The sequence below is a fragment of the Musca domestica genome, unplaced genomic scaffold, assembly GCF_030504385.1.
Source record: "Musca domestica strain aabys unplaced genomic scaffold, Musca_domestica.polishedcontigs.V.1.1 83, whole genome shotgun sequence".
Lineage (NCBI taxonomy): Eukaryota > Metazoa > Arthropoda > Insecta > Diptera > Muscidae > Musca > Musca domestica.
Genome location: NW_026712415.1, coordinates 2,041,295 through 2,056,816, shown reverse-complemented (window position 1 = coordinate 2,056,816; position 15,522 = coordinate 2,041,295). Strand labels below are relative to the sequence as shown.

General features: G+C 35.2%; 1 protein-coding gene across 4 annotated transcripts in view; it reads right to left on the bottom strand.

Moving 5' to 3' along the window:
- LOC109612096 (protein TANC2-like) overlaps window positions 1-15,522 on the bottom strand; it is a 252,459-nt gene that overhangs the window by 10,882 nt on the left and 226,055 nt on the right. The window lies entirely within an intron of this gene.

Here is a 15,522-nt window from a genome sequence, read left to right as displayed (position 1 = left end):
ATACATATAAATTACGAACTGATATGAACAACAGAGATAATTGTTTTTTTTTTTTTTTCAGAGAGTTGTTGATTATTTTCAGTGAACATAGATTTGACACATTTAGACTCTAGAAGTTAGTAGAACTAACTTTCTGGTTGTGCTGTTAGTCGAAAAACGCATAGAGAACGAATCATATGAACTTGGTGTAAAGGTGAGAATACATAAAACGCTTTTTTGACGGGCAATTTTCAAAACAAAAAATAAATAAAATCTATTAAAAATTCTGTTAAAATCTGAAAAATACCGAATATCGAGGTACCATAATATAGGGGGTTAAACGAAAACGTGGACCTGCAAAGACAATTTTCTGTCATAGGCTGTAATATCCATTACGAACTTCAAATACGAAATTTGAAACAATTCCGGTGAATAATGTCGCTAAAATCATCAAAACACCGGAAATAGGGAGGTACCATAATATGGGGTGCTATATTAAAATTGGACCTGCACAGAAAATTTTCTGTCATAGGCAATTTTTTATCATTACGAACTTCAAATACCTAATTTGAAACAATTCCGCTGAATAATGTTGCTCAAAATTATCAAAATACCGATTATCGGAAGGTACTATTGTATGAGGGCTATACGAAGACGTGGACCTGCACAGACAATTTTCTGTCATAGGCGGTAGTATCCATTAAGAACTTCAAGCACCAAATTTAAAACATTTCCGGAGAATAATGCCCCTTAAATCACCAAAATACCGGAAATAGGGAGGTACCATTATATGGGGGCTATACCAAAACCCATTTTCAATACAAAAAGTCTTGCAGACATAATATACATTTGAGTTAAATTGTATCAACCTACGTTCGGAAACTAGAGTGATTTCCATAGACGGACGTCACTAAATCGACATAGAATTTTATGCTGATCAAGAATATATATACTTTGTGGGGTCTAAAATGTATATTTCGAGGTGTTACAAACGGAATGATAAACTTAATATACCCTCCATACTGTGGTGGAGGGTATAAAATGGGTATACAATAATCAGGACAATTGTATATTATTTGTCAAAATTACAAATTCCAAAATTTAATCCTATATATTTTGAAAAGTTTTAGGTACATCTGTGTTAGATTTCCCTAAAATTTGTAACAATTGTTACTGGAAGTCAGTTCGAGAAAGAATTTTTGACACTTCTTTTACTGAAAGTTCTTGCCCGAAACATCTCTTCTGGCAATCACTTGAAACCCTTCACTTACCGGTAATTTATATTTTTGGTCAGGCCAATTTAACACAGTTTTAGTTTTAAAATCCCAATCATTTTAACTTTTTTCGTATTTCCCTTTTTTATGCCGGACATATGGTTTTGTTTTGACAAATCAGCTGATTGATTGCAAGTTTTTGTGGGGATTCCGTCTTTTTACTTTTCGCAGTTTTCTTGCAAAAGAGAATAAAATTATGTTACTCTCGCAGAAAGAATTTGCCGGTGAGAAGTAAAGAGACAGGAGAAGTATAGAGACAACGCCATGTTCTTGCATTTTTCTCTGTGTACTATCTTCATTGCAAAAAGAGGTAATGATGTTGAATAAAAACAAAAACTCACATCGAAAGCCATAACCAAAACAAAACAGCCAAACAAAATAACTGTGGCAAATCGTTCGGCCACAAACATTGGCCGGGTTCCAAAGTTCAAGTTTATTCGAAGAAAAAAAAAAATAAATAAACACATTCAAACCGCCCCGAGTTCAAAGAAAAAAGAAAGAAGGGGAAGACAACCATAACAAACACATCCACAGTCTTAATAAGAAAGCAAAGAAAAGTAAGGTTAAAGTAACGGCTCAACGAGAAAAAAAACATCCATCTCATATTGATTAGTCATATGTATTCCAACAAGAAATATATTTTTGTTACTTGGCTTGAGTCCATAGCTTGTTTACCGGCTAGCACTTGTATTTATACTTAAATTTAAAGTTTTGCGGGTCAAAAACTTAAAGCCGAAATACTGTGTGTTTTGAAAGACAAAATGAAAGAGGACAAGAAAACAAAAGAACAATTTTTATATTTTCAAATCATGGTCCATAATCAGGGACAAGCAGCTAGCCAGCCAGCCAGTCAGTCGGACAAAAAAAAAAAACTGCGAACTTATAATGAAATTCATAAAAAAAGGCCAGCAAGAAAGTCAGACGACAACAAACGTCAGAGAGATTGTCTGCGTGATATGAACACATATGTTGCTCCAATGTTTTAGGTTTGGAATTAAAAAGTTGTCGTCATTTGTGGGGAGTGATTTCATCCTAAAAGAATCACAGTTGTTTCTTTCAGCGTTAAATTTAAAATGTACATTTATAGAGAAAAAAAATCCGAGGACTTGAATATTACTATAAAAATAGTTATTAAAAGAAATAGTCAGTTATTATTAAGAAGTTAAGGTGGTGATACATAAGCAGTTTGACACCATGGCTTGGCATATTAATGACAAATTATAGGGGGTAAAGGCGGCAGAATTCAAGTGCGGCTCTGAATTCGGCAGAATTCAAGTGCGGCTCTGACATCCCTTTAGAGTATGTCACAACATATGCCATGCAAAGACTTCAAGCTGATTATGTACCTACACCTTTATATCTTGAAAATGATTTTAGTCGGACGAATGTTTCCTCTGATGTCTGTTCAACTCTTTTTCACTATCTAGGTTCTTCAAGAGCAACGACTCCAAAGACTCTAAAACATATTCCTTACATATGTCATGTAAAATTTTTTCATATGTAGAAGTTGCACATATCGTGTGATACATGGACGACATTTCAGTTGTGAAATAAATGAGTAAAGTACATACCATGGTAGAAGAATACAGGTAGATGCATTAACGCTTGGGAACATATATATGTCCAAGGTTTTTAAAATGTTTTTTATATCCTCCACTTTGGAGAGGAGGGTACATTAAATTCGTCATTCCGCTTGTAACACATCTGAATATTCGTCACAGACGCCATAAAGTATATTTATTCATGATCAGCATAAAATTCTATGTCGATTTAACGATGTCTGTCCGTCTGTCTATTGAAATCACGATACAGTCCACATTATTTGGCGTAGAGCTTCAAAGTTCGGCAGAAAAATCTGTATTGTGTCTAGGATGGTTGGTATTGAAAATGAGACATATCGGTCCACATTTTTGTATAGCCCCCATAGAACGGTACCTCCCGATATTCGGCATTTTGATGATTTTTGCCACATTTTCCCATGAATTTGTCTAAAAATTTGTATTTGTGGCTTGTAATGGGTTCTAGCTCCAGTGTCAAAACATTAAAAATCTAGGTCCACGTTTTTGTATAGCCGCGATATAACGGTACCTCCCGATATTCGGTATTTTGATGATTTTTGCAACATTTTCCCACGGATTTGTTTAAAAATTGGAATTTGTGGTTTGCAATGGGTTCTAGCTCCGGTGGCAAAACATTGCAAATCTAGGTTCACGTTTTTGTATAGCCGCCATAGAACGGTACCTCCCGATATTCGGCATTTTGATGATTTTTGCAACATTTTTCCACGAATTTGTTTAAAAATTGGTATTTGTAGGTCATAATGGGTTCTAGCTCCGGTGGCGGAACATAGCATATATAGATCCACGTTTTTGTTTATCCCCTTATAACGATACCTCCCGATATACGCTCACTTTTCCAAAGATTTGTATTTGTAGGTCATAATGGGCAGAACATTAAATATCTAGGTCCACGTTTTTTGTAGTGTACATATAACGATTTTTTCGGATATTCGGTATTTTGACGATTTAAGCCACATTTTCTAATAGAGTTGTGTGATTGGTGTTTGTACTTCACAATGGGTTCCACAACCGGCTGTCAAAAAATAGTTACATTTATCCACAAACTTATGTCATATTTTGTATTTAAGACTCACAATAGCCTAATATTGTTGTAGTATAAATTTCCTATATTTATTTATTATGGCCCCATATAAGGGCTCCAACCATTCTCCTACCGATCTTATTGGAGTTTGTAGGTTAAAGTGGAACACATTTGAATCCAGATGTTTTTGCATAAAAATGGTTTCTTTATCCAATGGTGGAGGGTATTAGAATTTCGGCCTGGCCGAACTCAATTTCCTTTTACTTTTTCAAAAATAAGTCGATTTTTTTAGAAGTTTTCTTGCAATCGAAGGTTGACATTATATGAATTTTTCAACAATTTTCACAAATTTGAATAATTTTTCATTCAAAATTTTTAGTTTCAACATTGGTTTGTCAGTACATTGTCCCCGCAGCTGTGTTGATGCGACTACCTGTATTCTTCTACCATGGAAATAAATGAGTAAAGTATAAAGGTACTTTTTCGATCACAGCGAGCCCTATTTTCATGGGAGAAATATAATTTAATCAAATGTGTTGTTAACTTTATGGATGCATTTTTAAATTACATATGTAGGAAGCATTTCGTGTGATAGAGCACTTTAAGAATGAAAAATGAAGAAGAGGATATAAATGTTTACTAGAATCTTTCTTTTCTTCTGAAGAGGGAGAGAAGACCTTATTGTGACGAACTTGAATATAGTCTAGAGAGTTTAAATTACGAGAGGGAAAACTTTTCTGTGAAACGTAAAATTTGATTGCAACAAAAGATCTCCCAGGTGTGGAAAGAAGATCCTCAGGTATTTTATGTGTAGGAGACATTTAGCAGTTAATATATGTAGAGAAAACCCGGCTATGGTTCAATAAATAAATCCAACTTCGCTCTTCATGGATCTCTTCCATTGGAGCAATAGAGAATGTGAAAAGAATTACATTAATGGACATTTACATAATTTATAACATTTCCGGTACATTTTCCATAACATTTCCTTTCGTACTGTATTTTAATAGCATGAGAAGTCATTAAAAGCTTTTAATCAAAAGGAAATTATTCCCATAGCTAGTCTGCCAGCCAACAAACCTCTTCTCCACCACACCACAACAAAATAATTAGTTATCAGCATCACAATCATTTCCTACTCTCGCATATTGCTCTCTCTCTCCCTCTCCATCTCGATTGTTTGATGAAACACACCTCCAGAAACATTAAATGCGTATCCATTAATTCTCAGGCAAAGTAATTTACTTGCTGGCTTGCTTTTTTCCCATTACAAGTGTTTTAGCAGATTGATCGGATTTTCTGTTCTTTCGATGCATTAATGGGAAAATGGTGGTGAGCTACAACAATAGACGATGCAGGGAGAGCTATAATGAAGTCAGGTAAATGCTATGAATTAGAGTAGATGACAGGAAGATGTTGCTGCAAGGAAAGAACGGAAAATGAAACTGGTGTTTGGCTTGAGGTTTTTTTCCTCGCTTGAGTGATAAATGCCACTTGCCGGCTTAAAATGATTAAAATAATTATTTGAAATTGACTTTGTGGTTGCTTTGGGGTTCATTGGAAACCTACACAAAAATCTGGGCAATGATTTTTTCTTCTCAGCGGAGAAGATACTCATAGGGCATGAAAAAATTATTATCCATGGAGTTGTTTTTAATCAAATTCTCTTTGATTGATTCATAAAGAGAATGTTAACAGGAACCAAAAGAGAGAATGAAACAAAAAAAAAACCAGAAATGTGCATAACTTCTTGTACTAACTGTACTCCCAAAACTCTCTCTCTCTCTGTATATTTTGGTACGTCTCTTATTCCATATCTTTTGAATTCAATAAACCTTTAACCACTTTTTTCAAAATGGGATTTTAAACTTTATGTCCTGTCTTTAACCAGCCGTAGAGTAGCTGCTATCAACGCTCACGCAATCAAGTTTGATTTCCAGACAGCGAAGAGGCGTTATGTCTTACGAACCAAACTAACGACACATTTAATGATGGGCGTTTGTCTTAAAATGCGGGACAGTGAGTGGAAAAAAAGGCTAAAGAGACATGATGAAAAAAAGTTCAGACAAGGAAGCAGTATGGCAGGAGTACAGGAGAAATCAAATGTGGTAAAAGGAGATGTGAAAATCTTAGAAGCCCTAAAGGTGTACCTGTTTTTCAACAGATTAATTGACACAATTCTTTGGAGTCTCATAAGAAAGATTTAAAGGAAGAATAAAAAGGTAAATGTTAGTTATTTTCATATTTTAGGTTACAAATTGAACTCAACAGATGAAGTCTAGAAAACCAAATTTATATTGGGCGCCATAGAACCATTTATTAGAATTTAATGAAAAATTCCGTGGGACTCTAATATTACTAAGTACAGGAAAAGAAATTTATGTGAAACTTTGAAAGTTTTCAAATGTTATTTATATCAGTCTAGACATGGTTTATTTAATACCTTAAAACTTAGAGATGTCAAAATCTCGGGGCCCTAAAAGTGAACCTGGTTGTTACAGATTAATTGAAGCAACTCTTTGGAGTCGCATAAGGGAGATTTAAGGAAAAAGTAGAGAGCTGGCTGTCTGTCGGTCCAAATATAAAAGTGTGTTCGGATTATACCAAGACTTGTGGAAGCTGTGCTTCTCTCGTTAAATTCGATAGCTTGACCCCTAGCATAGTTTTGTTTAGGTTGTCCTCTAAAGTTGTGAAATTATTACCTTTACCCAATATCCCATTTATGCCACAATACTCTTTTTTCGGGGCCCCTTTCTCAACCGGCCTTTCGATCCATCCTTTATATTCATCTTTTCTATCTCTTGGCTGTATATTTGAAACACATGTCTGTACATATGTTTGATTCCAGTTATACACAATTTTTTTTATCTAAATCCATAACGATAAATATATGTGTGGATTTGCGAACATGCCCGGATAATTCTGCAAAACCTGTCTTTGATTTGCGGTTTAGTTTTTTTTTTTATTTTCTAAACAAGAGTTTAATTGTGCGTAACAGAAAACAAAGTTTGCAAATCCTTTCGTATATATGACATCATGGTTTTGGGATCGTAGAAAAATGATTTCTCGAAAAAAAATATTTGAGAGGAAGGTGAGGGGAGACATCAGATGGGAATTTTATGGCACAAGGCAGAAACGATATCTGCTTTATGGATGACTTCGTGCTTCGTTCTTCCTATCCCTTAAAAAAATACTTGTATTGTATTGTATTTGGATTACGATTAGTATTGGACATATTTTCTTTAAATTTTCTAATAAAAACAACAATAAAGGGATAAAGTCTGCCCATTTTGCAACAACAAAAATTTTCTAAAAATATTTGTATGTTCTCTTCAATGTCCCCCATTTTCACAGCAATTTTCAAATTGACAATCCATTCATATTGAATACTAAAAGAAAATAACAAAATCATATTATTTAATTTTTACTTTCAGACATGGAAGATGATGTCTGGCATGGAAAAGCTTATAACTCTAAGAAATTTCCCAGAATAGAACTCAGAACACCTGAAATGCTTATTTGAGGACTTATTCCATATATGGTGGTAAGTAAGGAAAAAGTCATATTTTATTTGAAAACCAAACTTTTTATTTTCATATTTCAGATTAAAAATTGAACTCAACAGTTGAAGTCTAGGAAAACAAATTTATATTGGGCGCCACTTACTAGAATCCTAAGAAAAATTCCGTGAGACTCGAATATTACTAAATACAAGAAAAGAGATTGTGAAATGTGAAACTTTGAAAGTTTGGAGGTCGAATTTATCCTTGGAAACGTTCGTTCCGAAATTCACTCCATTTGGGCTGATATTAGCCATTATTTGCACAATATACCCGAAATCGGCTTAAGGCTATATATGGGAGCTACATCCAAATCTTAGCCGTTCTCTGGTACCAAATATCATTGTTGCCGAATGCATATTACGAATGTGAGGGACTTAAAGACGAAACAAATATATGGGAGCTATAGCTAAAATTTAATATACTTGCTTCTAGACTGACTTCAGTGGGTATACAAAAAATTCAGGACTTTTGGACTGATATTGACCATTTGGTGCACAATTAACCCGTAACAGAAAATACCAAATTCTGGGATGAACTTTTGATATTGGTTGTGATCTGCATCTGATATTGGCCATTTGGTGTAAAATTTACCCGAAATCGGTTGAAGATATATATGGGAGCTATATCCTTAACTGAATTCTTGTGGAGTGCATATTACGCATGTGAGGGACTTAAAACCCCAAATCGGATGAAATATATGTATGGGAGCTATAGCTATATCTGACCTGATTTGATATACTTGCTTCTAGACTAAATTCAGTGGGTTGTACCAGAATTCAGATCATTTCGAAACTGAAAATACCAAATGCTGGGATGAACTTTTGATATTGGTCGTGATCTGCAAATATTGCAGAGCTGTCAGCATGATAGAATAATAAAGGTAAAGTCATGAAATCATATGTTTATAATTTTTTCAAAATTATACATTTGACAAAATTCGTTGTAAAATTTTGTATTCATAGATCCTTTGTATGTACACAAATCAATAATGTTATCCTATTTCCTATGCCGTTAAAATTGACAAGGTAAATTACAGGAAATGCAGAGCTGGGAATTTTTATTTGAAAATACTTTTCCTTCTTGATTCTACCATGGCTGTCAAATTTCTTTTGAAGAAAATCACTCTCTCAAATATAATGTTAAGTCAATTGACAATTCTCCACATTAAAGCCGATCATTTTTACACCACTTCAGAGGCCTCGGCCGTGATTACATTCCCAACCTGTCAATGTAAAACTTATTTATATGTGTCAAATTTCCGTGCAATTTTTCTGCTACACTTTCCCTTTATATCCGAACAATAATTATGGCAACATGTAAACCAAAGAAAATCCACCCGACACGTTCATGATTTATTAGATAATTACAACAACGTACGAGCGAGCGAGCGAAAAAAACTTATTTGTATAGGGTGTAACATTTAATTTATTAGCAGCCATTAAACAATTTCTACCTGCATTGAATTATTAACTAATTTTTGCCTCTTTGTTGCTATTGTTCAGATCTTTTTTGCTTTGTATTGGCACACAATTTTCAGGTGTGTATTATGAGTTGTGGGGGACTTTGAAGCCGGTGGTAAAGCCATTGTTATGAATTTGCAGGGAGCTGTTGTTTTCTGGTTTTAATTGAAACCAAAGGCAAATGTTAACCTTTTTCGGTAAGCGCCAACAAAACGGACAGTTTGGGCTGGTTCTCGTGCTGGTGTCAATATGTCTGAGCTTAAAGTTTTGGTCACGGTTTTTTCATGAAGTTGTGTTTTTTTATTCTTTCGTTCGTTTAGCCCCATTTTGTTAAGAACTTGTTCTCGATTTTTTTTGGGTAATTTTTCAAATTTATTTTTGCAAACAGTTGGCTTTAAAAAGATTTCCGAAAAATGGCACCAAATATACAACAAATTTGTTGTTATTGTCTATTTTCTTTTGTTATTATTTTATTGTCCATGATTATGGGGTTATTTTACAATAGCATTTTGTTTAGACGTTATGGCAATTATGCTCAATAGCTTTTGCTATGCTATTAATAAAAAATATGAGAGGTTTTTGGCCCCCAGGAATCAAATTAGAATTATTTTTAGCAGTTTTAATTGGAACCTCTTATTGTATGAAATATTAGGCTTATGGAGTTTTTATGGCCTAAGATCACAAAAAATCGAAAAAAAAAACTCAATGATGTCCAAAAGGGGAATTAATTGGTTAAGTTGATAGTTCAATTGTGAGTTTTAATTATTCGAAAAATAATATGCCTCTATTATTCCTATCACCAGTTACATGAAACCTACAAACGCTTTCGGAAAAAAGTCATGCTTGTGTGCTCCAGAAAATTTCTGGCTGTAGATTTTTATTATTTTTCAAACAAATTTCAATGAAAGGTAGTCGAAACTAAGATTTTTGATTTATTATTTTAATTGTGTAAAGACAACTGAACAAGTTGAAAGAGTCAAAAATTTGTCAGGTCCCGATAAATACTTAATTCTAACTGGAAACTAAGTCGTGGTAAGAGAACTGACAAATGCCTGACTGTGTTTGCCAGTTCTCCCACCAGGAGCGTCCCCACCGGCGGATAAGGGGAGATGGATGATCACACTATTTTGCTCAAACTAGGACGTTACAGTTACGAACTGATTGGGACGGAATAGTGTGATCACCCGTATCTGGGGATCTTTGGATCTAAAACAAAAAACAAACATGGAAGAAGTACATAAAGAGAAAAAAATTACGGTGCAGGGTTTAAATAACCCAGTACCGGCAGGTGCTTGTCATCCAATCACGAGTCAGACTTCGCCGCTATTTAACGATCGCCGTTATTCAATTTCTTCTGCAGATGTGGGTGTCTTGAGATCTATGATTGAAGCTATTGCTACAAGCACACAGCCTTTTGAGCAAAAAGAAAGACAGAGTCTGAGGAACTTCGAGGAAGCGTACCCTCGACCAAGCCTCCAACGACAGGTAGTGCCTCAGACTCCGAATCTGACAGCAACAGCAAAACAATACCGTTGTGTCAATCCCAAGAAAGGAGGAGACGATAGAAGAAGAGAGCTAAGTCAGCTTGGTGAAGCTCACAACCAAACCGAAAAAGTTGTCTGTGGCTCAACGGCGAAAGCTAAGGAAGCAACAGACAAGAAAAGATGCAGAGTCGCAGGATGCTCCAAAGGGGGCTACGAGTACTGCTCCCTCTCTATTGGAGTCAGGGAAGAGGATCAGGTAACCTGAGGAACAGAACACTGCGAAGCCGCCGAAAAATAGCTTATAACATTCAAGAGCTCCGGGAAAACCCAATCAAGGACTTTACAAAGGAGTTTGTAATAGGAATCCTTTGACCGAGGTCGACGAGGTTTATCCCAACACCGAAAAGGTGATCCTGGTCGCTAAAATGACTGCTAAACCTGGGGTTTCTCAGAAGAAATCCCTGACCCGACAGAAGGGGAAGCCGCCATGATACGCAAAAGCAGCCAGGAAATATTATAGGGACGAAATGCACCACGCATTGATCCAATAAAGGTTCAGGCAATTTACCTAAAGACCAACTGGAAACTATAGAGGATATGGTCAGCAATGCAATTTGGATCACATAATGGAAGGCGGTGATCCAATTTCCATCATGAGTAGCGGTATAAAAAGCGACAAAATGTTCTTTAAGCTTGCTACACATACAAACAAGACAAAAGCGACAGCGAGAAGGAGAAAGAGGAGCCCCCAAGCAACACAAAACAGGGGGTCATCAGCGACTCTCAAGAAGCCCGTCTACTGTAAAACCAATGATCGAGGTCATCCAGAAATTCTGTGGGAAAACAGCTTATTATTCAGAAGAACATTTTTTAAAAACTCCGTTAGATTTGAATATTACTATATACATCATAAAATTCCTATTACATCTCATGTCCTTTGAGCAGTTATTGAATCTCAAAATATCCTAAATAACTTACAAAAAATTCCGATAGATTCGAATATTACTATATACGTGAAAAAAATCCTAATTTGAACTCCTCCTGTAAGCATTTAGCGCTAATTTGAGGTAGTGAATTTGAGTGTGAATGAAGGTAGAGGAACAAAGACGTTATAGGCATTTAGCGCTCCTCCTGTAAGCATTTAGCTCTAATTTGAGGTAGTGAATTTGAGTGTGAATTAAGGTAGAGGAACAAAGACGTTATAGGTTGATTTAGTTCGATTTTGGCCCGACGCTCATTTGTTCTTTTCCGAAGAAGCTCACATTTTGAGTTTTAGGTAAAGGGAGAAAGTTGTTGAGTTGATGTTACATTCACAAATGTAAAGCTTTAAATTTAATATTTTAGATTACATATTGAGTGACATACCAGATTGATACGGAATTCTATGGGAAAATTACTAATTATTCAGGCGAATATTTAAAATACCCCGTAAGATTCGAATATTACTATATATGCATCATAAAATCCCTATTGCATCTCGTGTCCTTTGAGCAGTTATTGAATATAAAAACATTTCCAAAATAATTTGCAAAAAGTCCGATGGATTCGAATATTACTATATACGTGAAAAAATCCTACTTCGAACTCCCGTTACAAGCATTTAGCGCCCACTTGAGATAGTTTTACTGAACACATTTTTGTGATGAGAAGCTAAATAGGGAGAATTAGAGATTTAGGTAAATGGAGAAAGAAAGCTTTCAATTTAATATTTAAGATTACATATTGGATGACATAAAATTACTCAATGTTTAAAATACCCCGTTGGATTCGAGGATTACTATATACATTATAAAATCCCAATTACATCTCGTGTCCTTTGAGAAGTTATTGAATCTCAAAATAACCATAATAGCTTTCAAAACTTCCGATGGATTTGAATATTACTATATACGTTGTAAAATCCTACTTAGAACTCCCCAAATATAAACTAAACAAGTGGGAAACTTAATAAGCATTTATCGGCCATTTGAAGTCGGTTTTCCAAACAAATCTTGCTGATGGGAAACTAAAAGGGGTAAATTAGAGTTTGCTCCTCAGTTTATCTTCGCCGAAGGCAACCATCTTTTATCCTAGGCATTATATAGATTCGTAGATTTTCAAAATGGTTATTAGCAGTCCAGAGTTTTAAATATCCTTTGTTTTCGAATAAAAAAAATCATTAGACACTCTTAAGGAGGATGACATAGATTCACAAATACATTAGGAAAAATCCGGGGACTCGAATATTACTATTTTCAGACAGTAATGTATAATATTATTTATTAGATTTTTGTTGGGTTCTTTTTAATATTTCCTTTGGTCTCAATATACCAAAAATGTTGATCACGTTTCTAATTATAAACTTGCTTTTAATTAGAATTCTCTTCTCGAAATATTGCCTTAATTTCCTGTTTAGTTCCCAAAAAAACGGAGAAAACATTTAGAGTCAATTTTGCTTTAAAAGATTTTCTTCTTCCTTCCCTCCAAAAAGACATTAGTGATGCACATTAGCGCTTTTTCTTTTTCTCTATTCCTCAATCCTTTCGGCTTGGTTGTGCAGAGCATTTCTGATGATCATGACAATCATGATGTGAACGAACGTTGATGTTGAACAAAACGTTAGATACTCACTGATAACATTTAATGAAGCACCATCATATACCATCAAATCACATGTTCGTTGGGGACTCTGGATGGTGTATTAAAGTGGGTCGAAGATTTGAGAAAAATAAATAACAATGTAGCATATGGAAAAAAAACCTTGATCGTTTTGGTTTGTGGTCCCGCAAAAGATATGAATAATTTTTTTTAGATACCTAACATTTTTCTAATTTCCAAAACATTCCCTTTTTTTGAGAATCAAATCGAAAAACCATTGAGCTAAGAATACATAAAGCGTTTTTTTTTTTTGACTGGCTCATCGGCTGGATTTTTCGTAAAAGAACAAAAGAGCGCAGGATTAACAAGTAAAAAATAAGAGCCGAAATTGAGCTAAATCAACCTTTTACAAAAAAGCCAGTCGATGACTTAAAACAGCCAACAAAAAGACTTTTGTGTATTCTCACCTTTAATTTTCACTGCTTCCCCGCTCTATTATCCACACGGCATTCATGTGACTACAGGTTATGATGCATGTGGACTACACTTCATTATATTTTAAAAATTTCACATTAAATGTTAATAAACTTGGCCATAACATACAGACATGCATGTAGTCAAAGTCGTTGTACGGATATCGACAATTTAACATCTATATGGACATGCTGCCACCACATATCATATTCTCATCGAAATGGTAGAAAATTACAAAAAAAAGAAGAGGAGGATAGTTTTTGAAAGGAGAGTTTATGAAGTGGCATTAAAACAAATCGCTTTATCAATTAGAAAACTTAATTAATTGGTATTGGAAATTGGATGGACTTAATATGGAATTTGAGCAGGAGTCAAGGAGAAGCAATGTTAGGAGTTAAGGAGGAGATGTTATGTGCCATTCTCTAAAAATCCCGTTAGATTCGAATATTACTATATACATAATAAAACCGCTATTACATCACATGGACTTTGAGCGGTTATTGAAAATCAAAATATCGAAAATAATTTACAAAAAAATCCGACGGTATCGGATATTACTATATGCGTGGTAAAATCCTACTTTGAGCTGAGCATATCACAATATTCCATTCGGCAAATATTGAAAAATGAGCTCGGGGTAAGGCCATTGAAATTCAAAAAATGCAAGAACTTACACCGCAACAGCTGAAAATGTGTAACTTCGGGTGGCCACCAGAACTCAAGCGCCGGCCATGGTGATGGTGTGGTCCGCCATAAAAGCCGATGGTCGCTCTCCGCTCGTATTAATCGACCGTGGCATCAGAATAAATGCCGCACAATGGCCGTCAAAATCTCCGGATACCAATCCGTTGGACTATTGTGTCTGGAGTATTTTGGAAAGCAAGGTTGGCACTAAAAAATACCAAAGTGTCGATCACCTCAAGCAAGCGCTTCGCTGGTAATGGGCCAAAATACCGCAGAATAACATTCGGGCAGTGTGTGACGTTTTCATTGGCCGTTTGAAGGCCATAATTCCTGCCAAATGTGACCAACTTTCCGAAGGTGACCAACTATTTCTGACATTTTCTGCTTTCATTCAATAAAATTAAAAAAATGTAAAAATTATGGCGTTTGAATTTGTTGCAGTTTTTTTATCTCACATTGTATAAGGCCTATCATAACATATGGAAGTCAAGTTTGGTATACTAAAGCTGCTAATGCTCACAAGAAGAAACTTCAAATAATCCAATACAAGAATTTAAAGTTAATATTCAATTTGCCTCGACGTTGAATACTACCTTCATAGAAATTTCCACCAGGAAATTTTCAGTGCATTCTTCGATCTCGCTAAAATCCTTGCAGTGATGATTTATGGGCCTTCAACCTATCGCAAAGTTTCATATTCTATCCTTATTGGCAACTCTGGCAGCCTTACCATTCACAAATAGCCACACTGTTGCATTTTTGACAACATAATTTCTCCCCCCGACAACTTAATTGAGTTGTAAAACGTTTTCCGAAGCCAAACGACTGTCTCCTCTAATAATAATGATTAATTTCCTTTTGAATATGGTTTAAATATGAAAATTATATTCGAATTAGTTATGGCGAAAGAAAATGAAAAATAACAAACAACTGCTCTAATTTCTCTAAAGACACAGGAGAAAGTTCAAAAAAGAACCTGAGGACATTTGTGCCCATCTTCATTAAAGAGAGCTTTCAATCAGCTCAAATGGTCTTTGAGGCTTTGGGTATTTTATTTACAACGAACAAAGGCCACTTGGCCTATTATCGGACTGTCGGTCTGTCTGTCTCATGGTCAGCACAGATTGTCTGATGCTTTTCTCCATGTTAGGCTTATGTCTGTATGGTCTGAATGAAGTATGTAATTATAAAATGTTATCTCTTCTTAGGTGATTGTTTCTTTCTTGAAGGCTTACAAAACATTTGTTGCTGTTGTAAAGAAGAAAAAGTTTCTTTTAATATTTCAATGGAGCCAACCCATAGCCACTCTATGCTGTGAAGTGTTATCGTTGTCGCGCCGCTTCTCTATTCCAAAGTGTCTGGACCATTTTGTGGCGGTGAAATGTTATCAGCTTGGCTTGGGTGTTGTCTTCGTGCCCCCCGAGGT